Genomic DNA, 23,269 nt, shown 5'->3' on the forward strand with positions numbered 1-23,269 from the left:
TTCTAAAGTGGTCTGAGACCCTCCAGTGTATTTTTGGCATAATCTCTAATACAGACTGCAAAACTGACCCTGACTCAGCTGCGAGTACAAAAACTTTGATAGCAAGGAGGAGGGGGAGAAGAGAGAGGATGCAAGGATATTCTAGTCTGAGCTACTAATTGGTGACTATGTGTGTAGATCTGAAACTTCAGGACCATTATTTAGAATTTTGCAAGACCATATTATAATTTTTATAGAACTTTTTTTGAATTTTACTGAATATGTTGATGTAGCTCAGATGGAAACTATTCACTCCTGTTTGATTGGGCTGTTGAGAAGGAATCAAATGGATTCAGGCATACCTGACTAAAAGCTGCCTGTTAAATACACAAGGCAGACAATTCTTAATCTGCAGCATGAGCAGCTAAGTACTAAATGAAACCTGTAAGGGGCTGGTGTAGTCCTAACCAGTACTGAGTATCTAAAAAAGACGTGAGTACTTGCCAATGGATTTAGCCATGGCTCTCTGTCTGGGTCTGTTCAAAGCAAGTATGTGGAACAGGCCAGGTACCGTGTCATCATTTTCTCAGATTTCAAGTTCTTTTCTCTTTTATGCTATTTATACCATAGAGTAGTAAAGTTATCATTCTCCAATATTCTACAAGAGGCATCAAGATTTATAAAGTCAGGTGCTTTAAAAATTACAACAGAGCCAGAAAAGGATATAAAAAGATTTTCCTTAAAAGACCTTTAGTCAAGGCTAGAACTGTCTCTCTTGAAATATACTTATTTGTGTAGTTGGTTATTTTATGGCAAAGTAATTTGATAGGATATGCCTTTCTCATGAAATACTGGTAAAATACCTACATATGTGCCTATGTGTACACTAATAAGCATTTAAATATGGAAGGCAAGTTACCCTTGGTTAGTAATAACTACACAGTACGTCCCTAAATGATGCAGCAACTAAAGTAAATTGCACAGTACTATTTGTATGCTGAATGTAAACTTCTCAACACAGAAGTAATTAAATTTGTGGAAAGATATCAAAACTTGGGCAACTCTGATTGTCTTGGTTTGGCACACTGATCAAACCGATGTATGTCAGCTTTAGGTTAAAGTCAGGTTCGGATAAAATGAGGGAATCTGGGCATTTGACTATTTGCAATATTAACCTCAGATGGTTGACTTTGATGTTCTATTTCAAGAAGAGTGATATTCCTTGAAATAGGAAATAAAAGAGAAATCAGTCAAATTCTTATTAATTGAATATGCAATTTTGTGCAAAGTTGTCTCTCATTCTAGCTCAAGACCAAACTGCTAGTCATCTCTCTCAGACTGATTTAACATCCAGTTAAATCAAAAAGTTTTTACTGATTTTTTTTATTTGCCTGATTTGGTTACCCGTTGGCTTTTCACACAATGCTTCTGGAATATATTTGCAACAGGAGAAGAGGTTTCAGTGCATCAGAAACTGCAGCACCTTCAACTGGATGACAAGAACATGAACAGGAAACTGTCATCTGTCAGTATCTAATTGACATTCACAGAACATTAAGGGATAGGAGCCGTAGCAGTTGTCCTCAGCAAATAACAAGTAAACATCTTGTATAATTAATATTTAGCTTAACACTGTTCAGAAATTCAGCGGGTAGAAGAATTTTTTCATTAATTATTTTTCTTTAGGGTATCATTTGATTAATTTTTTATTAGGCACATGACAGTCTGTAATTGTAAGATCAAAGTAATTGCTCTGGCTGGAAAAGTTTAGATAATTGGTGGGACTCTGTTATCTGTTCATGTCCACCAAGTTATACATGCCTTTACTAAGGGAGGAGATACATGATAACCTCAAGACATCTCAAGTTGGGCCTGATTAAATCTCTGAATAAATTCTATCTATCTCTAGATATTTTATTTAAACTGATAGTTGTTTTAAAGTGTCAGGTCTTCACCTTTCTACTCACGCAGTTCCTTAGACACAGACCACTCCCTGAAGTTCGTGGGTGCCCTAAAACCAGTCTTTTTCAGTGGCCAGTCAAAATAATGGAATAAAATTTCACAGGGATTAAGAGCCATTTAGAGCAAAAGCTAATTTATTTTCATTCTAAGTCTAAGGCAAGGCATATTTCTTCAACCTTCCGTTATCCAGGATAAGCCCACAGAAAAATGCACACAATATTTGTTCTAAAATCTTTTTCAAACAATTTCCCTCTGGGACAGAAGATGGGTAAATGAATAATATCAGGAAGATGCTAGCTATGTTTTTTAATATGATTCTGAAAGAAAGACCAGTCTCACATCAGTGAATTGGTATAAGCTGAACAGTATGGGTTTATGAACTTGCAGCATACTCCTAAATCTTTAATGAAGTCAGATATTTTCTTATTAAAAATACTGTTTCTTGAATGGTAGTTTGTTGGTTTGAGGGTTTTGGGGTTTTGCAGAGGGTGGGGAGTGGGGGGGGGGTCCTGTTTGTTTTTTTTTTTAAAGTATAAACCAGAAAGCAGCAACCTGTAATAAAGTAATTTCTCACTTCAATAATACATATAAAAATGAATAATATATTATTTAAGTAATGTTTACAGTTATACTTTTAAAGGGAGCAATAAAGGAATCATCGAAAAGATAAAAATCTAGTGTTCACATTTTAAAAAAATAATTATTTATAGCAAAACAATATTCAAATTTCAGTCTACAGGTTTGGAAGTATTTTTATGAATTACGAGGACTGCATGACAATTTCCTAGCAAGCCTAGATACTCAATGCACATAGTTTTGTTGAGTGTTGAAAGTGTTTTGATTCAGAAGTAAACCACAATTTCTTCTTTAGGTAAGAGGCACAAATAAAAATTTCAGAACATCAGGAGTTTCTAAGTGTCTAAGATTTCCTGGAATCCTCCACTAAAGAGTGCCTTCCTTCTCTGGCTTCTCCTAAGGCCTATAATTTTTTAAAAAAATTATATTATAATTTTCAATTTTCTTCTAAAGAGTTTGTCTAATTTTATTGCAACAAACTTGACTCTACCTAGTAATACCGAGTGGTACCCATTGAAATGATACTATCTCTAATATATCCAAGTTTTCAATGGAACGTAAGAACCATTCTGATGTCACCATGTATCTGTTGCTTTTACTGTAAAATGTTGATCCAAATTTGACAAAGTTGGAAGAACTAAAATTTTGGCTATGTGTTCTTGAGGATTTCTGGAAGCAGTGGCTGCTGTTTGTTTTGAGTTGGAAGCCAAATGCTCTCAAAATTTCATCTGTCCTGAATATTATTCCATTCTTGTTGCTGGCTGGAATGCTCATGGGCCATTCCATCAGACCAAAAGTGTGTGACTTATTGGAAGGATTAGAAGAGTTTCCTTGTAACTTCTATTCTTAGTAGCAGGGAGCCATAATGTGTCAGTATGGAATACAGGGAACTTCTTCCTCTACCTATTTCTGTTTAAAAAAGAAGCTCAAAAGGAAATATTGAAACAGGTATGAGTGAAAAGGAAAATATTAGTTACATGAGGTAGAACTGGCATTAATACCCTGATTCAGTCTTATTGCAAAAGGAAAAACTGAAGTACAGCAGTCAATGGAGGAAGACATGAGAGTAGACAAAAGGTGGTCAGGGAAACAGAGGTGGCAATAGAAGAATGAGGGTCTATAGACAGTAAAGTAAACATTCTAGTTTGGAAAAGAATGCCAAATACTTAGTGGGTTGAAAAAAACATGTTCCAATTTGCTGAGCAGCAAATAATTTTATTCAAATGAAGTAAACAAAATTCCCCTCTTCAATTTATAATCTGGAGAAATAAAAATGAGAGGCCAACAATTAGTAATTGTTTCTCTTAATGCTACTTCAGGGACTGCAGTCCTACTCTGCAGTCACATGGGCTCCCTCACCAGCATCTAGGGGACACAATGGTTAAAGGCAAGGAAAATAACTGTGCTTATTAACCATGACTTTTTAATTGATAAAAAGGGGAAAAGACAAATTAAAAACAGAGCACAAACAAAATGAATGGCTATTTAATTTTAATTAGTTTTATTTATCATTTTGTGGAAAGATTTTAATGAAGACTGCATCACTGTGTGTGGTCTAACCATATGGAGAATATCTAGTTCTTCTGAGTAGGAACAAGTCTTTTTTTAACATAAATAACAAAGATAGCTTATAAGTGGATCAGCAACTCCAGCTAAGAATTGGTCAGGCCTGTGTGATGTATCACAGACAACCTAACCTTTAGGGTCATAGAGGATCAATGGATTAAGTCTTACAAAATCTGAATAGTGATTCTATAAAAACAAGTTATTTGTGTAGTTGTCTGTCTTAGTTAATTTGCCAGAGTTAATTTGTCCACAGTTGCTCTGAGGAGGCAGAGCCTGGAACGGTGTGGGCATGTCCAGGTAGTTATTCTGTACCACCTTATGTCATTGCTGGGGAGAAATTAGAGACTCTCACTTCCAAGAAGTGAGTATGGCTTGCAGTTGGGGAAAAGTGCAGTGTACAGAGGCTCTGTCTGCCATTGTGTTTCATTGTTCTGGGCCTGGTGAGCATGTGTGCATGGAAATCACCCTCTCTTTGTATACTTTTGTTATTAGTATTGTTGCTGTTACTGTTCATTATTTTATCTCATGGCTGTTTCCATTAATTGTTCTTATCTCAACACATAATCTCTACCTTTTGTCTCCCACTGGAGGGAGGGGAGGAGAGCAGCTTGTGGTTTTCTTTTTAGTGGGAGTATGAAATAGTAGAGTGCCATTCATAAAACACGATCTTGTCAAAAATAATCACATAGATATATCTCACTAGTCCTGTAAAGATAAAAAAATAAGTCTCTCTAATGTTCTCAGTTCCCTTTAATATTTAAATTTAAATAGTAAATCAGTGTCCTGGTAGGTACTTCAAAATAGGTATATCAGTCGATTAAGAAATTGGCTGGATGGTCAACTCGGAGCTGTGTCAATGGTTCAGTGTCCAAATGGAGATCAGTGACAAGTTCAGTGTCCAAATGGAGATTCCTAGTGGTTTGGTATCAGAATTTCAGCAAGGTTGCTGAGAACACTCAGCTGCATGGTGTGGTCACCATGGTGGAGGGAAGGGATACCATACAGAGGGACCTTAGGTTTTAGAGCCTGTGGGACTGTGCAAACCTTGTGAAGTTCAATACGGTTGAGTGCAAGAAACTGCACCGTGATTGGGGCAATTCCAAGCATACAGGCTGGGCAGAAAATGGATTGACAGTGACTCTGAGGAGAATGACTTGAAGGTGCTGTTGACAAAAAGCCCAGTGCAGCCCAGAAAGGCAACCATATCCTGGGCTGCATCAAAAGAAGCATGGCCATGAGGTCAGGGGAGGTGATTCTTCCCCTCTACACTGCTCTGGTGAGACTTCACATTGTGACACCCCCACCTGGAGTACTGTGTCCTGCTCAGGAGAATATGAATCAGTTGGAGCAACTCCAGAGAAAGGCCAAAAAGATGATCATGGGGCTGGAGCACCTCTTCTGTGAGGACATGCTGAGAGATCTGAGGTTGTGAACAGAAGGGTCCAGGGAGACTTTAGAGCAGCCTTTTAGTACCTAACAGAGGCTACAAGAGAGCCAGAGAGGGACTTTTTACTAGGGCAAGCAGTGATTGGACAAGGGGGAATGGCTTCAGACTGAAAAAAAAAACAGGTTTAGGTTAGATATGAAGAAATATTCTTCTGTCTGTACAGTGAGGCACTGGAACAGGTTGCCCAGAGAAGTTGTGGTGGCCCCATCCCTGGGCATATTCCAGGCTAGTTTGGATGAGGCTCTGAGCAACCTGATCTCATGGAAGGTGTCCCTGCCCATGGCAGTAGGGTTGTAACAAACAGATATTTTGTTTAAATAATCAATTTTGCTCCCTTTGTCCTCCAAACACTATCACATGACTATGGCTGGCTCCCATATCCTGGCTGCCACAGTCTGACTCCTATGTCATGTTTCCAGTGACGTGTAACAGCTCATTTACTCCTTATAGCAAACTCTTCATCAGATCTCTGCAGAAAACCCCTTGTTCCAAGAGGAATCAGGCAAGACTTGAGAGCCAGCGTCTGTGTTGGTGACAGTGTGGTTATGACAGCTGTCCTCTTCTAAGAAGTCCTGTTGTGCTTATCCAATAAGGTGCAGATTCCTTGAGATGTCCACATACTCTGCTTTTCCCTGAGATAAAACAAGAGGAGCTGTAACACAGTGGGGTAGTCTTCAGATTCTATTATTGACTTTTGAGATATTTGCACAAGTTTTCCTCAAACATGTGCAAGCTTCCAACATTTGCAGTGAAGGGAAAAAAAAAACCAAACCCACCAATATAAAAACCCCAGCACTGTAAATGCCATGGCACAGAAAATGATCAAAAAAATCACATTGCAGTGGGAATTTCATCTATCCAAGTAGCATATAGTAAGACATTTATGTAAAATAAACGTCTCATCCTCCAGGTTTAGAACTACATAGCACATAAGGTAAAAATTTAATTACCTTTCGTTTTCCACCAGTCTAGGCCTTATAATCATTTTTTAATTTCTTCAGATGTTGGCAGGTGAATATGTGGGATATAATAATCTAGGTGTAAAAGGATTGTGCCTTTTTAAAGTAGCACAGTTACAGGAAACCTGTTTTTTTGATTGTTTTAAGAAAAACTGCTGAATCTGACCCAGTATCCTTCATAATACTAATAAAATATATGTAATTTATGTAATAAAATGGATGTTTACAGCCTGGACAGGTAGGAATGGATATAATGATCATTTATTACACAGGTGAAAGATTACCTCTCTTGATGCTAACAAGGTGCTGAAAACTGCCAGTTTGGTGTGTACATACCTCAAAACAATTTGTAAACCCCAAGATCATAGTGTGATTCACTGCAGTCTTTGAGATTTTTTTCCTTCATAGTGGCATCTCTAGTTTGTTCTCGCCACAGGTCCTTGGAGTATAATCCCTCTTGTCACTTATTCACAGTGCTACAATGTAAAATTAATGTAATTTTCAGTTCCTAAAGCATTTTATTTTAAAGCTCCAACGTCTTTGCTCCTTCATGCATGTGCCCACACACTATCCCAGTCCTGGGTTGAACCAACCCCAGCATAGGAGTGCAGGCTTTACCTAATGGATGAATTCAGACTAGTGTCTGGGGAAGTCCATCTGGCTGCAAGTGGAAGTGAGTATGGCTACTTGACCTGGGATCTCCAGGATGAGAAGGAAGCTATGAACCCTTCTGGGAGCTCCCCAGGAGTCCAGAAAGAAAAAATCTACCAGGAAAGTGCTGCACTAATGAACTACTTACACTTTGCAGTTTCTGGCTGATACAGCTCCTGGCCATTGCTTGGTGCCTAGACAACTCTGCTACCACCATAATTCCTCTGCTGCAACAAATTTGTCCCAGGCCACATACCTACACATTCCTTGCCATGCTTAAGTTCTCTCTTCGAAGTCACCTTTCTCCCTCACCATATTGTCACAGCTACTTTCCTGTTTATGTTCATGAGACCTTGTCAGCAGCACATGCAGTTCGGATTCAAGGAACTGTGACGTTCAAATAGTAGAAAAAGAAGCTAAGTCCAAGTAGAAGGCTCCAGTCTTAAAAACCTCAGGGAATACTCTGTTTAAGTCAGAATGCTCACTAGGTGTCACTGTTCTCCAGAAATAAACGTGTGAGCACTTCTTTCTGGCTGCAAATATACTGGGTCTTTAGCCAAGTGCAGCAACTTGTATTTTCAGAAACTGAGCTCATCTGAAAAACTTCCATAGTTCAGCAAAATATTCTCCAGACTCCTTCCTTTACTTGCACTGTCTGATTTTCCACTCACTAATCTCAGATTAAACCAAGAACAACTTCTCTTAAATTTGAATAGTGGTCCTGGTTCCTGGCAATAAAGGAATCCTGACATTTTTCAGTCTTTTACCTCACCCTACTTTATAATATATAATATATCATATAGAAATGGAGTGATCTCAAAATGAACAATGCAGCCTTTTACACTTCATGACTGCTTGTGTTCTTAACATTTTTTCACTCTGTGAAAGAAAATACTTTTGATGACACTTTTCTCCAAGTACTTAATTCTGTGCACTCAATTTTCTATGTCTAAATTATAAGTTTGTTTTCTTAGGCTTCTTATATGATGATTAGCGACTAACTGTGTCTCCTGTTGTGGTTCAGGACAGAAGCACAATTCACATGCTTCTGGAAAGAGCTGCTTCTTTTCCTGTGAGTATATCAGCAGCTCGGGGGAAGATGGTTTTCTTTACCTTGGGCACATAAAGTCACATGATGAAAATTTGCCAGTGTGAGTGCTCCCAGACATATCAGAGTGTGTTGTATCCATATATTTTAAATAAGAAATTATGCTATGAGTAAGAAAACAGGTAGGAAGAAGGGACAGATGAATTACTAGAGAGGTAATCATCTGTGAAGAGGATAATGTGGTGAATCACTCTGTGTTAAACTAGGCTCTTTGGAAAATATTTCAGAACATTGTATGTTTGCAAGTAGGCTACAGCCTGGCGTCACTAATAATTGCCAGATTTGGCACTCCTTTCTTCACATTTGCTAAATCAATAAACATTGCAGAAAAAAGCCCAACCCACTAGTCACCCGAGTGTGTCCAGAACATTATTACTGCATAACAGCATGTTTCAACGTGGGGGGTCAGGCTGCTGACTTGAAGCTGTTAGCTTAGGTGCTCCAGCTCGCCTCATGCAGAGCCTACTGCTCTCTAGTGACTCCTTTATTTTTTATGTAGAGAAGCTAGGCTGTGAATCGTCCTCAAGAGTGCAGTTCAACAGCATTTTAAGCTGATCTAAATCAGTGGTGTGGCAAATCCCACCTCCACCTCCAGCTTTACATTCCTGCTCTTTCTCCCTTGGTCTGGTAGGTGGGGAATTTGCTATGTAAAAAATCAATCCAGAAGAAAAAATTGGAGTAGTTTTCTACCTTGGATAAGCTCCCTGCAGAGATGTGATGTTTGACCACGCTGTTAGTGAAGGGGTAACCTGATAATGTCCCACCAGGATAACAGGAGACCCAAGACATTGTGACTTGGGTTTGCTGACGCTGCAGGGGTTCCATCCCCTTAAGGAGCTGCCCAAATCAGCCTGTGCCAAGCAATGGGAGCTCCACTCTCACTCACAGAATCCTAAAATGGTTCACCTTGAAAGGGCCCTTAAAGCTCATCTTGTTCCAGTTCCCCTGCCGTGGGCAGGGACACCTTGCACTTGACCAGATTGTTTAAACCCTCAGCCAGCCTGGCCTTGCAGACTCCTCTCCTTGCAGTCCTTGTCCCAAACACAGGACCTGAAAAGTAAAGATTCGGGGGCAGATTCTGACTCCGGGCTCTAATGAGGTAACAAGTCTTTCTTCAGCACAGTATGGAAAGGGTTTCTATCAATGAAGAGAAGGTGGGAGGGAGTGGGGAGGACACTCATGTTCCCTTGTGAGCAAAACATTAAAGCACAGCTAAGCTATATGACAGGGAAGACTAAAAGAGCAGTGATACATATTTCTGAGTTGCTACAGCTTTCTCAGGGGCATCTTAGCTCTCACTTTGGTTATAAACTGGGAAGATCGCAAATTGCTTGGATTTACCTTTTTGTTTAGCCCCAGTTCTAACCCAAATACAGCTTGCACAGATCAAGGGACTTCTCTCTACATATTTTAAATTATGCAAAGCAATTAGTCTTCATTAACAGCTTGTCTAATTTAATTTCAGAAGATCAAACTGTTTGCCTGTTAGATGACTGAAGCCGAAAAAAACCCCCAAAACAAACAAACAAACAAACAAAAAACCACCCCAAAAAAACCCTCTTCAAACTTGTATGTGACTGCCAAATGTATATATCAACTAAACTCTGGAGTCATTACTACTTACCTCAGCTTGTCATCTGCTCTCATTTTATCCACAAAATTCATATCACTCTTGACACCATATCAGAACATTTCGTGGATGGTCTTTTGCACCACAAATTAGCAAGTACTATGGGAGATCAATTCTTTATTTCCCTTAGAAGCAACTAGAAAAAGGACAGAAATCAAAGCCTTTCGACTAGACCATAGCATCAAGAGTCTTAACTGAATTGAAATTCCTGTCATGTGGAATTTCTCAAAGAAATTCAGAGATTTCATTGAAATTCCTGAGGATGAAGCTGTATTAGCCGTCTTTAAATAAACCAGTAGTTGTTGGATTTGGATTGGTGAATGCCTTCACCAGCTACCTCTAGGTTTTGTCTGTGGGGTGCCTGTTCGTAAGATCACGTATTCACAGTAGCATTAATTGATAGGCTACAAGCAAACAATTCTCTAATCTTCTTATCCATGTCTGGGAGCCTATGCTACTAAAAGATGTTCAGTCTAGGACGGTGTGTCTCCTTGGTTACCCTTCACTGCTGAGAAATAAATGCTAAATTCACAGGTTTTGAAGGCCTGCAAGCATTTACCAGAGACTTATAAAAGTCTATGGTCTGTGATGGAGGTATTTAACCTTGCCTGCATTTAAGAAGGCTAAAAACCAAATAAATGCTGGGGTTTTTTTGTTGTTTTTTGTTTTGTTTTGTTTTGTTTTCACAAGTAAACCATTTCCGGTTTCCTTCTCTGATATCACTGTATTTCCTTCACTGATATCACTACATCTAATGAAATGGAAGGCACTCAATAACTAGGCATAAGGAGGGGTGAAAGGCAATATAGTTTCTGACTGTGGTTCACATTCGACGGAAATGGATGGTCTTTCTTTATTATCCTATTCTTATTTGTTCTTAGAGATCTGGAAACTTTCTCATATTCAGGGGGCTGGAGAGTGCAGGAAATTTATAGAAATGGGTCAAGATTTGCCAAAGTTCATAGAACTGGAACAGAGACTCACAAGAAAAGGAAGTAAGACAGAAAGCAGGGTGGTCTTGGAATGCCAGTTGGGATATGATGGTCATGTTCTAAATCCCTTTGGTTTTCATCCCCATCAGGAATTTGATCCAAATTCTTCCATTTCTTCAGACAGTGCCTTGACCAAGGATATCTTTCCTCTCTTTTGCTGAAATAGGTTCTTTCTGTAAAAATACTACACTTTTCATGAGTGCATCTCTCCAGGCCCTCATTTGCAAATAGAATATTTGATGGGTTTTTTTATTCTTTTCTGTTCAACATAAAAAAAATACATAAATGATGTGAGTAGCAGTTATGTTCCTTACCAGTTTCCTGTCTGTTCTTAGACTGCCTTTAGTCAGACCTTTGTACATCTTGCTGTTTCAAAACTTTTATTTTTTAAAAGAAAATCTGAGGACTTAGTTGCTGTGTGAATAAGTAGCTGTTCAGCAGCCATAGAGTTCCTGCTTGTATTCACCTTGTCATCTAAGGTGCGGTTCAGAAAGTCGAGAGGTTGTTACTGGCAGAACCTTGACAAAAATATTGCCTCACACGTCTCATAAAAAGCATTTTAGAAAAAAAAACCAAACCCAGAGAGCACTGAATTTGTGAGAGCTTGAGGGGGAAAAGTAATTTTTTGGCCAACCAGGTAAGCCAAATGACATATAAGGAGTTTGGTCACCCTAAGTTTCCTCTGCTATGAATGCATGAAAACAGGTACTGCTAAATAACCCTCCTGGCCATAGCTGGACTACATTGAAAGTCAAAGGAGCTTCTTATTCTTCTGCTCTAACTAGAGAGAAAGCTTGAAACAACCATTTTCCTCACTTGTATTCTCTGTCAGATGAGAATCTACACCATATTAGCTGCCCCTCAGTACTTGTAAAACAACAAGTTCAAAGGGAGTATTTTCTTCTTTGTAAGTACAGAATCAAAGTGAGATTCAATAACTCAACCAAGGTCACCTAAGGAGTCTTTGACTGAGACAGAAATTTAGGCAATGCAAAGCCTATTTCAGCACTTAAAATATAAAGCGATCTTACCTTTCCCTGTAAAGCTTTCTTAATCTGTTCCATTTTATTTTTATATCACTTAAATGGAAGATTTTGAAAGTAGACTCATTTATTAGAACTCATCTGAAAAGAGTAAGTTTGACAGACTAAATTAATTTCTGAGTATCAGTTTTGGTGTTTCTTATGCATTTGCAGTCTTAAAATTGTGGTACTACTTCACAATAGTACAAAGATTTCCTTTTTTCCAGTAAATCAATACAGATGATTGCTGAGTATGTTCCATTGGCATTTCCATTTTATTATGAAAATATTCACCCTTTGGTCTTGTGGGAGGAGAAGGTTGTGACTGAAAGATGATTTGCTTGGCAAGCCAGCAGACTATCCATACTGCAATTTTTCCTTCTTCAAGCCCAGATGCTTTTAAGACTTTGCAGTGCCGTCTCACAAATATGAAAAGGCATATTCTCTGCCTACAGGCTCCTTGTGCTCCTCATCCATCGATCTAAGCACCCCTGTTCTTGACTCCAGACTGAAGGCTTCCTTTGTCAGTGATTGATGGCCACCCTCTCACAGGAAGAATGACTAACTCCAACCTGTGAGTGTTGGAGGCACCACGGAATATATCTGCTGTGCTATTTATTTTGGGAGGCGGATGTGTGCCCACATTTTTTTCTTGGAATAAACATTCTGACATTTTCTGGCAGGTGTGAATGCTGTAACATACCAGCAGGCAGAAAAAACCTTAAAATGACAGCTTCTAACCTCTCTGATGGAAACAAACTGACTGTTACTAATGCAAAAAACTGTAAACCCTCACCAGATTTCATATGAATTGTATCACTTGGAAAGCCAAATTTTGATCTTAAAGGTCCCCTGGCAGCCCAAAAGAGATGAATATTTTTTAAATGGTGCTTACTTGCTCTTCAAAACCAAATCCAAACCATGGGACAACTGCATAATGAATTATGTAAATTTTAAACCTCAACCTGACTGTGGCCAACTCGTTTTGCCAATAGTCTGAAAAGATTATCCCTAATGTGTAAGTGATAGCATGCAGAACCCTTCTGAAACCTCTTTCAGCTGTTGTCTCATTAAAAGTGCATTGGTGTAGCTGGCCTTATGTGAAGGGAAATTTCACTTCCTATTTCGTTTAGGATCAGCAAAAATAGGTCTTAATTTTACATTGCTTTATTCCAACACTTGCCTAGAAATTTACATAAGAATTTCTGAAACAAATATATAAGAGAACCTGTTACAATAATAGTTCCTTCCACATTATTTAGCAAGAGATGTCTTGACTGTGGTGTCTTGTAAGCTAACAGTATATATATATGAAACATTAAAAATCAGAGATGCGACATATACTTTTTACCCTGAATCCCACATATGCATAATTCTAGATTATAAATGGTAACTATTTTGATTGTTAGAGGTCTACTGAGAGATAATATCAAATTCTGAATTAAATTAAATCTGGTATCAACCAGGACAACGTACAAGAAATAGGAAAATACAGGAGTCAAAATGAGAAAATTATAATAAATTTCAATATATAGGGCAGAATAAAAAGAATTGTGGATTTATTGCAAGAAAGTCTTAGGTAAATTAAAATTTTCCCCTAATGATATGCACTGTATTAACATCCATATCTACTTCACTACTACTCAAAGAACATTTTGGTTGTGATAAATTTCAGATTAAAAATTCATCTATCCCATATGAGTCGAACAATATAGGTCAATAGTAACCCATTTTGGACAAGTACACACAGAATAATTTGTCCAAGAAAATGTCCATTAAATCATTTCATTGTTTTAACTACAAGAACAGAGTATCCTGAGAAGCCAAAATTGAGATGTCTAACTGAAGGCATAAAGGACTCTGTCACTAAGCTGTTTCAGTGCTTCAGAAGTCACTTCACTGCTCTGTGCCTCAGTTCCCCGTTTCTGTAACCATCATGTCTTTTCATTGTGGTAGTCTTCAAGACTTGAGTTATAGTTTTGATCGCAACAAATATTTGAGGTTTAGTTTGGGGACTGGTGAATTCCTGTTTAAATAGCATTTTTGGAACAATACCATTTCTAGAATGTGTTGCTATTCATATGTGACTGAATAATAAATAATCAAATGTGAATAACTATGGCTGAGAACAAATGGGCTCATCTCTGCACAGATGCCTTGTTCGTAAGCAAATTGTTCATATGCACAAATGTCTGAGGGCACAACTGAGCTGAAAAATATTTAGCATTTGAATGAATGTAGGCCTGCCAAACCACAGTGTCAGACCACCAACATTCATGGCATTGGTATAAAATCCAAATATTAAGAAATACTACATTTTTTGTTCCTTTTTTATTGGTCTTCTGGTTTTTGAGCCTGACATGATCTTTTTTTTCCATCTTTCCTCAACAACTACAGCTATTCATAAATGGAATTTCTATCCTCAATACAAAACCCCCCATTAAATTATTGAAAAGTGTTTTGGAATATAATATCTAAAGAAAAATAAAAGTAGGTATGAAAACACAGACATATTTCATTCTGATAATGTTGAAATACTTAAATAATTTGCAGTCCAGATGAACTTTTTCAACTGTATTAAAATAGGAAAGTGGAAATTATTTTCTTTAAGAAACAGTCATTAATCCTTGATGATGATGGTGATGTATTTTCCAGGAGCAAACCAGACTGGAAGATATTTTCCTATCTATGTGCATGGGATTTTGAGCTTGATTTTTAAAAGTGAAACTGACATTTCCACTTTCATGATAACAGTTTGTGTAAATCATAAAATTTTCTATACCAATGAGATCTGTAGCATTGCTGAACCTTCATATGCTCCATTACTGCACTTCAGTGTTGCTCTGAGAGAACAATTGTCATGGGGTCAGCTGTAGATATGCAGTGGAGAAGAGCAGTACATTGCCCTCTTTCCTTTCCTGTTGCCACCATTTACACTAGTGATGTGGCACTAGTCTCCCACATCACAGGATATGCCTACAGGCTGTGCAGCACCTGTCATTTAGGTCTGTGCTGGTTCTTGCTGAGAGAACTATGCAGCCAGTTTAAGGAGATCACAGTACAGTTTTCTGTCGGGTCACTGCTCGACTGGGCAATATTCTGCACTACCTCTACAACAGTCAGCCACCTAAATAAGTCATCCTTTAGTTTTCAAAGCTACTGGGATGATTTCTTTCAGAACAGCAGCAATTGTGTGAAACTGTCTCCTCATCAACTCTGAATCAGTGCAGCCTATGGAGCAAATGGAGAGAAACATCTACATCTAATTAGAAGGACTGAATTAAAGGAGTTATAAGTGCCAAGATTGTCTTGTCTTGCTGTGTTACCTCTCTCATCTCCCTCTCCCCACTTGCACAGGGATCCAAACGTGATGCCCTGTAGAGTAGAAAGTTTAAGTTACTCTTTGTTGTCCCTAATGCAAAATCCATGTTCCTGTAAGGTAAGGTATGTGGTAAGTCAGCCATAGAGACCATCTGCATACATCCTTCATTCTTTCCAAAAAAAGTGGAAATATTACTACTTCCTTTCTTAAGAGTGAATGTGCATGAGTACACTTGCTCTGTCTGTATTCTGCATGTGCTGGAATGGTACTCTGTTCTTAGAAGTTATTGTCAAAGGAAGACACCCAGCCTGAAACACAAAAAGATGTGTGGCTAACACTGAAGACAGAGCTCGAGCAGTTTTCCCCAGGAAGAAGTTATGCCTCTAGCAGTTCTTTTTGAATACTGTAAAGCAAACATTTATATTGGCTTTTCTTTTGCGTCTGCATGGGCTGTGTATTCTCCATGTGCACTACAGCCAGCTAATCTGAATGGAACAAAAACATTTGTTTTTCCTCACATTTCTCTATGTACAAAGTCCTTCCAAATAAATATTCAGCTGAAACCTCTTGAGCTATTAGGGAAAACAAATAAATCAAATTAATGAATTGATTTGAATGCCAGAAAGATCTATCATTTCTGTGTTCTAAGAATATCCCACAAACAATTAAATGTTCGTGAAACAGAGGCAAGACTGATAAAATGATGAGTCTCTCTGGCGCCAGCAATGGGTCTGGCTGAAAGCCAGCAACAGACTTGGCATTTAAAGCCCTACAGAAAGCATAAGTGACCCAGAATGGATAAACTGAGGAAGAGCTTTCCTTAGCAGTTCACCATGCTCAATGTTCCTTTAGTCTTTGGCTTCATTGCCTGGCTCAACTTGCAATTGAATTACAAGATGTATTTTGTGGGTCGTTACAACCTAGGAAAAATTAACCAGATATTTCAATTTTGATTGAATAATTTTTGGCTTTGGAGTCAGTGTTCCTTGAACTGATAAAAAAGTGATATGGTGATGGAGAGCTGAAAATTTCCCAGCACATCAGTGAAAATTACACTGGGTACCATAAAGTTTATTTGTTACGCCATCTGTACCATTAGCTCATTTGGGTCCCAAAAACGGGACATTCAACAAGGAAGCAGGAGGCAGAAATTATCTTCTGCCTTCATCGCCTGTTCCAAGTTGTGCCGTGATTTGGCCTGTGGTCAAGGGATTAAGAAACACAAGAGGTTTTCAGGGCAGAATGGATAAAAAAATGATCTAGCTTTTAGGATGTACAACTCCCACTAAACAAATTCAATATACTTTAAACTAGATTTACAGGCTTAAACTTTCTGGTAATGTAAATTATAATAAGCAATGGGATTGAAGTAATATTTTTTCTTTTAAGGAATTCTTAATTGCCCTCACTAGCAATGGTACCATCTTTAATGGTAGCTGAAGAAAGCCAGGATTATTATACTGTTGCAAAAAGGGGAAAAAAAATTATCCAAAGAGGCCGAGGAAATTGTTTTGCAGACACTGATGGGTGCTTCACTTCCATTGAAAATCACGCCTATTAAAGAGGCATCATTGGCAAATATCCCCAGACTGGTATAAAAAAGTCTTGAATGTCGGATGTACCCAAAAATATTTTTAATATGTACAGTGCATTAATTACACACCTGTAAATTTTAATTTAAAAAGAAAAATCTGTGCTCCTGTGACAGGGCAGGGCTTCTCTCGGGGCTTTTGCCCTCTTTCCCTGGCTAGCTCTGGCACCGGCATTGCAAAAAGGTCCAGTCCTGTATTCTGGAATACAGTTCTGATCCTGTAGGTTCTTGCCTCAGCAGAAGCATGAACAATGCGAGAAATAAAGGGATGGAACTCCGGTGGGGGACTTCAACTGGGTTTTATTAAATTCTCACAACTTCCTTTTACCCAGTAGTCAGCCCGCCAAAGCCGACTAAACTCACGGGTTTTCACCTTAAATATGAGGGTGGGGAAGTGGGGAGGGTACAACTTGGAACCAATCGAGAATGGGAAAGGAGTGACCACGAACATAAATGACAACTTATAGGACAAATCAAGGGACAAATGGGGAAGAGGGACTTCAACTCCACCAACCACTCGATGTCCTCACCAGAACTTTCTAGAGATCGGGATGAGGCTTTGAAGTGACAAGCAGGACCCAAGTGTCACATAAATGATGATTGATTAATAACAATAACTGGGGTAAACCATAATGGGGTAAAATATGGGGTACATGGAACAAACCATTATAAAACAAAGAACAAAAGCATGCAGAAACTAGGTAAAACCCAAAATGCACTACAACATGCTCCAGTTACTGAACTGAAACTTTAATCTCATTTGAAATGCTCTAGTCTTAGAGATTAAATTCTTTCTTCTACCTCTTGTCTTCCTTCCTAATTTCCTTTATTTAGATGGAGCCATCTCCCTCTTTCTCTGCCTTGTCCTCAGGAGGGATGCCCTTTGAGTAATAGGCAGGGCGGAGCTTTTGCTGATTCACCCATGTAAGCTGGAAATAGAGAGGAAACCCTAGCACAGGATGCTACTGCATGTTCCTTCTGTAATTCCATGGGGAAAAAAGAAGAGTCAAATGTCTGGGTTTGCTGAAAGGATAGCATATCTACTGTAGTAGAAAGCTGCTGAATAATGTCACCCTTTAATTGCACCCTTTCATTTTATGATGGGGCCACCATCAAAAAAGGTGTTAGAGTTACGGACTGTTCAGTTCAAGCAGAGGGAGGTGCAAGCAACCTGCAACTCTGTGGCTCATACATGCTCACCCTCACTGTAAGTACAGCTGTAAGTACAGCTGGTCCTGCAGATCACAACTGAGTGACTAACACTTCTATAAAGCCCTGTTCTTGCAGTTAAATTCTCTTGTCTTGAGAATCCTGCCCCTTCTCCTTTCAAATGTAGTGTAAACTCAAGCATAATTCTGCTGCTTCAGTCACTGATAACCTGCAGGTAAGAACAAGTGCACAAGTGCATAGGTGTTCTCCCAAGCTGCAGAAGGTTGCTGTGTGTGATGAGACTGCCTCATAATAAAATGCCTTGGAACAGTGTCTGACAAACAGAAATTCTATTTTTTAATATCCAAGTTTCTTATAAATCACCTCAAACGTGTTTCAGGCAGTTCACCTTCAGTCTACTGTGAACCCTATTGTTCAGACACTAATCAGGCTTCTTGTGAGGATAGTATGGCAGAGATCATGTGTCCTTTCCCTGAGGGACATACATCTTCAATGTGAATGTGGAAATCCACGTATTCTGGCCATTCCAAATAAAATAATTCACAGTTGTGTTTGTATGTACTCTAGCTGAAAACAATGGCTGGATCACAATCAGCACTTTCTTGTTTGGTACACCCTGTTGTCTGACAAGATAGAACAGAGGAATTCTGGTCCTTTGAAATTGAGACCCAGTGCTTCTTTCTCTGTAAAAGTGGAAGAAATCTTACAATTCCCATCAATGTTTCCTTTTCTCAGACTATCACTATAATTTACTTGGAATGATTAATGAAAATCTGGTTTTGGACATTATGTGTTTACAGATGTGTAACCAATTTGTGCGATTTTTTTATCTTGGCACACAGAAAGGTAGGTGAAACATAAATAAAATTCCACAAACATAGATTGCTGTAAACCTGAGCATTAGATTCCTCAAAAGGAAAAACAAATCTCACTAAGTTGTTAGCTTCAGAGAGGAAAGACACATCCTATATGCTGCAACTTGCAGAACTACCTACCATCCTATGGCTTGGGTAATACCTGCTTGTAAATACTAGTAATAATTCTTAGAGTCATATGCAGTTAGTGTAAATGTTGACACATTTAGGAGACTTTTAGAGTAAGCTCTGTTGTTTTGTAACATCTGCCTGAAATCTATGAACTATGTTAGCTTTAGTTTACATTAAAGTAGAAAGAAGAGGATCGATTTAAACTGCTCACTGCAAGTAGCATCTTGGTTAGTGTGACATACTGTAATGGCTGAAAAAACCCAGAGTTTTGCAGATGATACGGTGTCCTCAGGAGTTCTAAAAAATGCAGAAATGTTCCAGTGTTGCACTGAGTGAGGCAAACCTGTAAATAATGTGTGAGGTTTTTCATGGAATAATACTGGAAGGTAGAATCCATTATACTTCCAGTCATCTGCAGTTTGCTGCAGCATATACTGTATTTGTTTTTCCTTACTGCCCACAAAAGTGTAGATATTTTTCACACAATATTTAACAAGTGGTAGTGTTTTCACAAGAGACTTGTACTTAGTACAAAACCAAAATGTAGTAATGCTGCATACCCTCAAATTTTAAAAAACCTAAAACATAATACTGCCTAACAGAATGGGTGCTGTTTAATTGGGGCTTTTTGGGGGTTTTTGTTTTGTTTTGTTTGTTTTAATCAAGAGGGAAATATTGTTTGCAGTTACAACCTTTCTTCAAGGTTATTTAAGTATTTGAGTATTCTGTTTATTGTACTGATTATGACTTGCTTTGCCAAACTCAACAAATTTTAAGTCAGTGCTTTGATAGCCTACTATTCCTTCTGTTTGACATGTGGCTTTTCTAGCATATGGATGTAATATTTCAAATTCCACTTCATACTTCTTGTTAAAACTCCAGCTCTTCTGCAAGTCTTGGTTCTCTCACCTTCTATCTGTTCTGCTATATCAAATCTGGCCCATTTATGACATGCCCAGGGCTGTCATAATAGTCTGTTCTAAATCCTCCTGTTAAACCCTTATTCAGATCTAGTGAGATTTTCTACATTTTTAAGAACTTAGCTATGTGTGTATCAACTTCTTTCAAAAAGGGCTAGCATTAAAAAAAAAAAAAAGGTTACACTGGGGCTTTTCTACTTAAATCTGGTAGGTACCATCAGTAAGAAATGCGATGTCTTCCAGATGTTTTGAATATTATTTGCAATTGTTGAGTCGGTTCTATGACATCCCAAATGACAAAATCCAGAAATTCATATTCTGAATACTTCCTTGTGGACTTACATAAGGGCCTGATCCTGCAACATATTGAGCATGTCATGAAAGGTCATAAATGCCCTGAAATCCCACTGAACTCAGAACTTAAGAATTAAATTTGGAAACTGTGTAAGATCTTTGAGCTTTCACAAGTTAAACTCTGGAACACTAGTAATTGAGGATACTCTGGTTTGGAGACATATGTTACACATAGTCACATCAGTTGAGGAAATCAGTATATTTAGAACAGGAAATCCCTTTATTACACATGCCAATTAGATCAAAATTCCCACTGAGAAAAAAACATAGCTAGTTTAGGAAACATTGGTTTCAAATCGTCTTGATTCTTGAGCAAAAACATCTGCTACTAATACTAATCATAGTAGAAAGAACATCCTAATTAAAAATGTATTTGACATCCAAAAGTTAAAACACAAAGTCAGATTCTAAGCTTTTTTAAAATCACTTGAAGAAAAAAGCATTTTATCTATTACATGATGTCCTGATTCATGATCAAAAACCCATATAATTCTTTACCTTGACATGGACACACATTTTTCCCAATAAAAGCAGAAATTAGTTGTGTGTATTAACCTAATAAATTAAATTAAAATAATTTTGCAGCAGCAGTTTTTCCCAGTTCCTTTTTTGCCTGTGTAGCTTTCACATACAAGGTGTAATTTTCTAACCAACTGTCCAAATTACTGCCTCTATGTGTGTCATTTAACGGCATGTGTTTTTGTGACAGATATCTGAGTAAGAATAGATGCTTCTGTCATTCTCAGAGATCGATTTTTTCAAGTGATCCACCAGAAACATGCTTTCCAGTCTTTGGTCTCTGAGATACTCTATGGCAAATTTTGTCAGTTTCTGATGGTTTATCCTGAAATATTTAGCAAGTGTTTATACAGAGCAGAAAGTGGCAGATTTTTACCCTTTAAACTCTTGTGTGTTTGATCGATTTTATCATTTGCAATTTCTCAGGTGACCACAAAATCTTCAGGGCAATGCCACCTGTGAATTTTCACTCCTGTATATTCTTCTCTTAGATGTGCATAATAAATATTTCAGCATTTATTTAAATGATGGCTGATGTTCAACATTCTGGACTAGCCCTGCTGGTAATTCTTTTGGTCTTCACCAATGTAAAATACAAAGAAAAAGTATGGTTGTGCCCAGTCTTTAGTTATCTCACAATTTTCCTGCATGTATTTTATGTGACCTCATTCTTCTCTGAGGTAATTTCTAGAAATTATTGGATTTCATTATTGGCTACTTCATTGTACAAGCCTGTCAAGGTTTTCTCTAATTGCTACCTTACATACTATGATTAAATATTATTCCACACTATAAACCTTCAAAAAAGTAGGAGCAAAAGATGAAATTTTATTAGAGTATGAGATTCACAAGAACGTAAGACTTATTCTGGCAGTTTCCATCTCTAAATATGGGAGACTAAACACACTTAATGCATCCAAAGATTTCACTCCAAATGGCTAGCTCTTTGGATTTGAGAAAGACTTTTGCATTTAAGAAATGTTTCAGGCTGCATTTTCTAGAGTTTAAAATAATTTGGAAAAGTACAGGTGATCAATTTTATTCCTGAGTTTCTTTCTCCATGGCTTTCAAGCATGAATCCTTGTCAACCTGTTTTTACACTCTCTCCTTGCTGTATATCGGCAATCTGGCAAATAGATAAAAATTTTAAGTGGTTTCCATCATTCAACATTTTTATAGTTCATAAAAGGAGGAAAAATACTTTCCCAGAAATATTATGACATTTTACATTCAGATATTTACATCATCTGAGATTTTAAAATGCAATATATTACCACAACATGAAGTTACTTTTGACAAGATAGTAGGAGCTCCTTCATGGCATCAAACTGCTGTAAAATAAACAAAGAACATAACAAGATGAGAAGTATAACTCCTAAAAAGGCAAAACCTCAAATCATTGATCCTGACCATCCCTCTGACAGGAACAGCCATGAGAGATCAGCCAGAGCAGATCAGCCATGCTGGTAACAGATATGAAAAATATGTTCTGCTTCCTACCAGAGAATAAACTATGCAGGACTTCATCAGTTTAATTTTTTCTGAGGATATGGGAAGTCTTCTCTGGCAACTCAATGAGAAAAATAGCCCTGTGGTTTTTGTGTGCATATATATTGCTGCCTCCCTGTGGGTTGCAATTTTTATATGTAAAATGCTACATTTATTCAAGTACTTTCTAGCATGTTAAAAGTAGTATAAAATTGAAAAAATACAATTTTTTTCTCAAATAAAAGACATGAAATTTTTTGTGTTTGCTGAGTGCTTCTTTTGGATCCACAGGATCCATTTTAGCCTCCTAGTATTTTCTTTCCAGAGACTCTGTCCCACTTCAGAAACAGTGACCTGAAGGATTTTGATACACAGTGGTAATGTTTATGAAGCACTACGAGAGGGATACCTCCAGCAAGTTAAAGGACTGTACAGTAGAATTGATTAGTGTGTTTTCCAGAAAGAGTCAAGAAGAAGAAAGGAAAACAAAGGTCAGAGACCTTTAGTTTTGATATTACTTGTTTTCATAATTAATGTGGGTTTTTTTCACTACTTAAATTTAAGAGGCAGCATTCACTATTCAGGGTCACATTCTTGAGTTTGCCCATGTTGTTCACTTTTTATGGTCTATTTGTGGTTCTTTCTAAACACTTTTGCCTCTCCAAACGTATCTAATGAGACGTGGCTGCCAGTCCTGAGCAGGAGTTACTGGGCTCTGTGGTGGGTTGCCCTCTTTGACCACTGCTTGCAGAAACTGTAACTCAGCAAGTCAAACACAAATTCAGGGAGCAGCCTCACTTGACTAAAAGAAAGGATGGTGCTGTCTAAGTTGCTGTAACACAGTCATTTGAAGCTGTCAGTGCCTGTAGAACATCCTTATTCACCTACAGGCTTAACAGGACATCTTTAAGGATCCAAATGAGCACAAGACGCCTATGTTTAGGCAACTGATTTTTTAAATATGTGTTCTCTCTTCTGCGAATCTTGCAGTAAGAAATTGAAAAATATTTTCTCAAGGATGTTAAAT

This window comes from Sylvia atricapilla, chromosome 5 (assembly GCF_009819655.1).
Source record: "Sylvia atricapilla isolate bSylAtr1 chromosome 5, bSylAtr1.pri, whole genome shotgun sequence".
Taxonomy (NCBI): Eukaryota; Metazoa; Chordata; class Aves; order Passeriformes; family Sylviidae; genus Sylvia; species Sylvia atricapilla.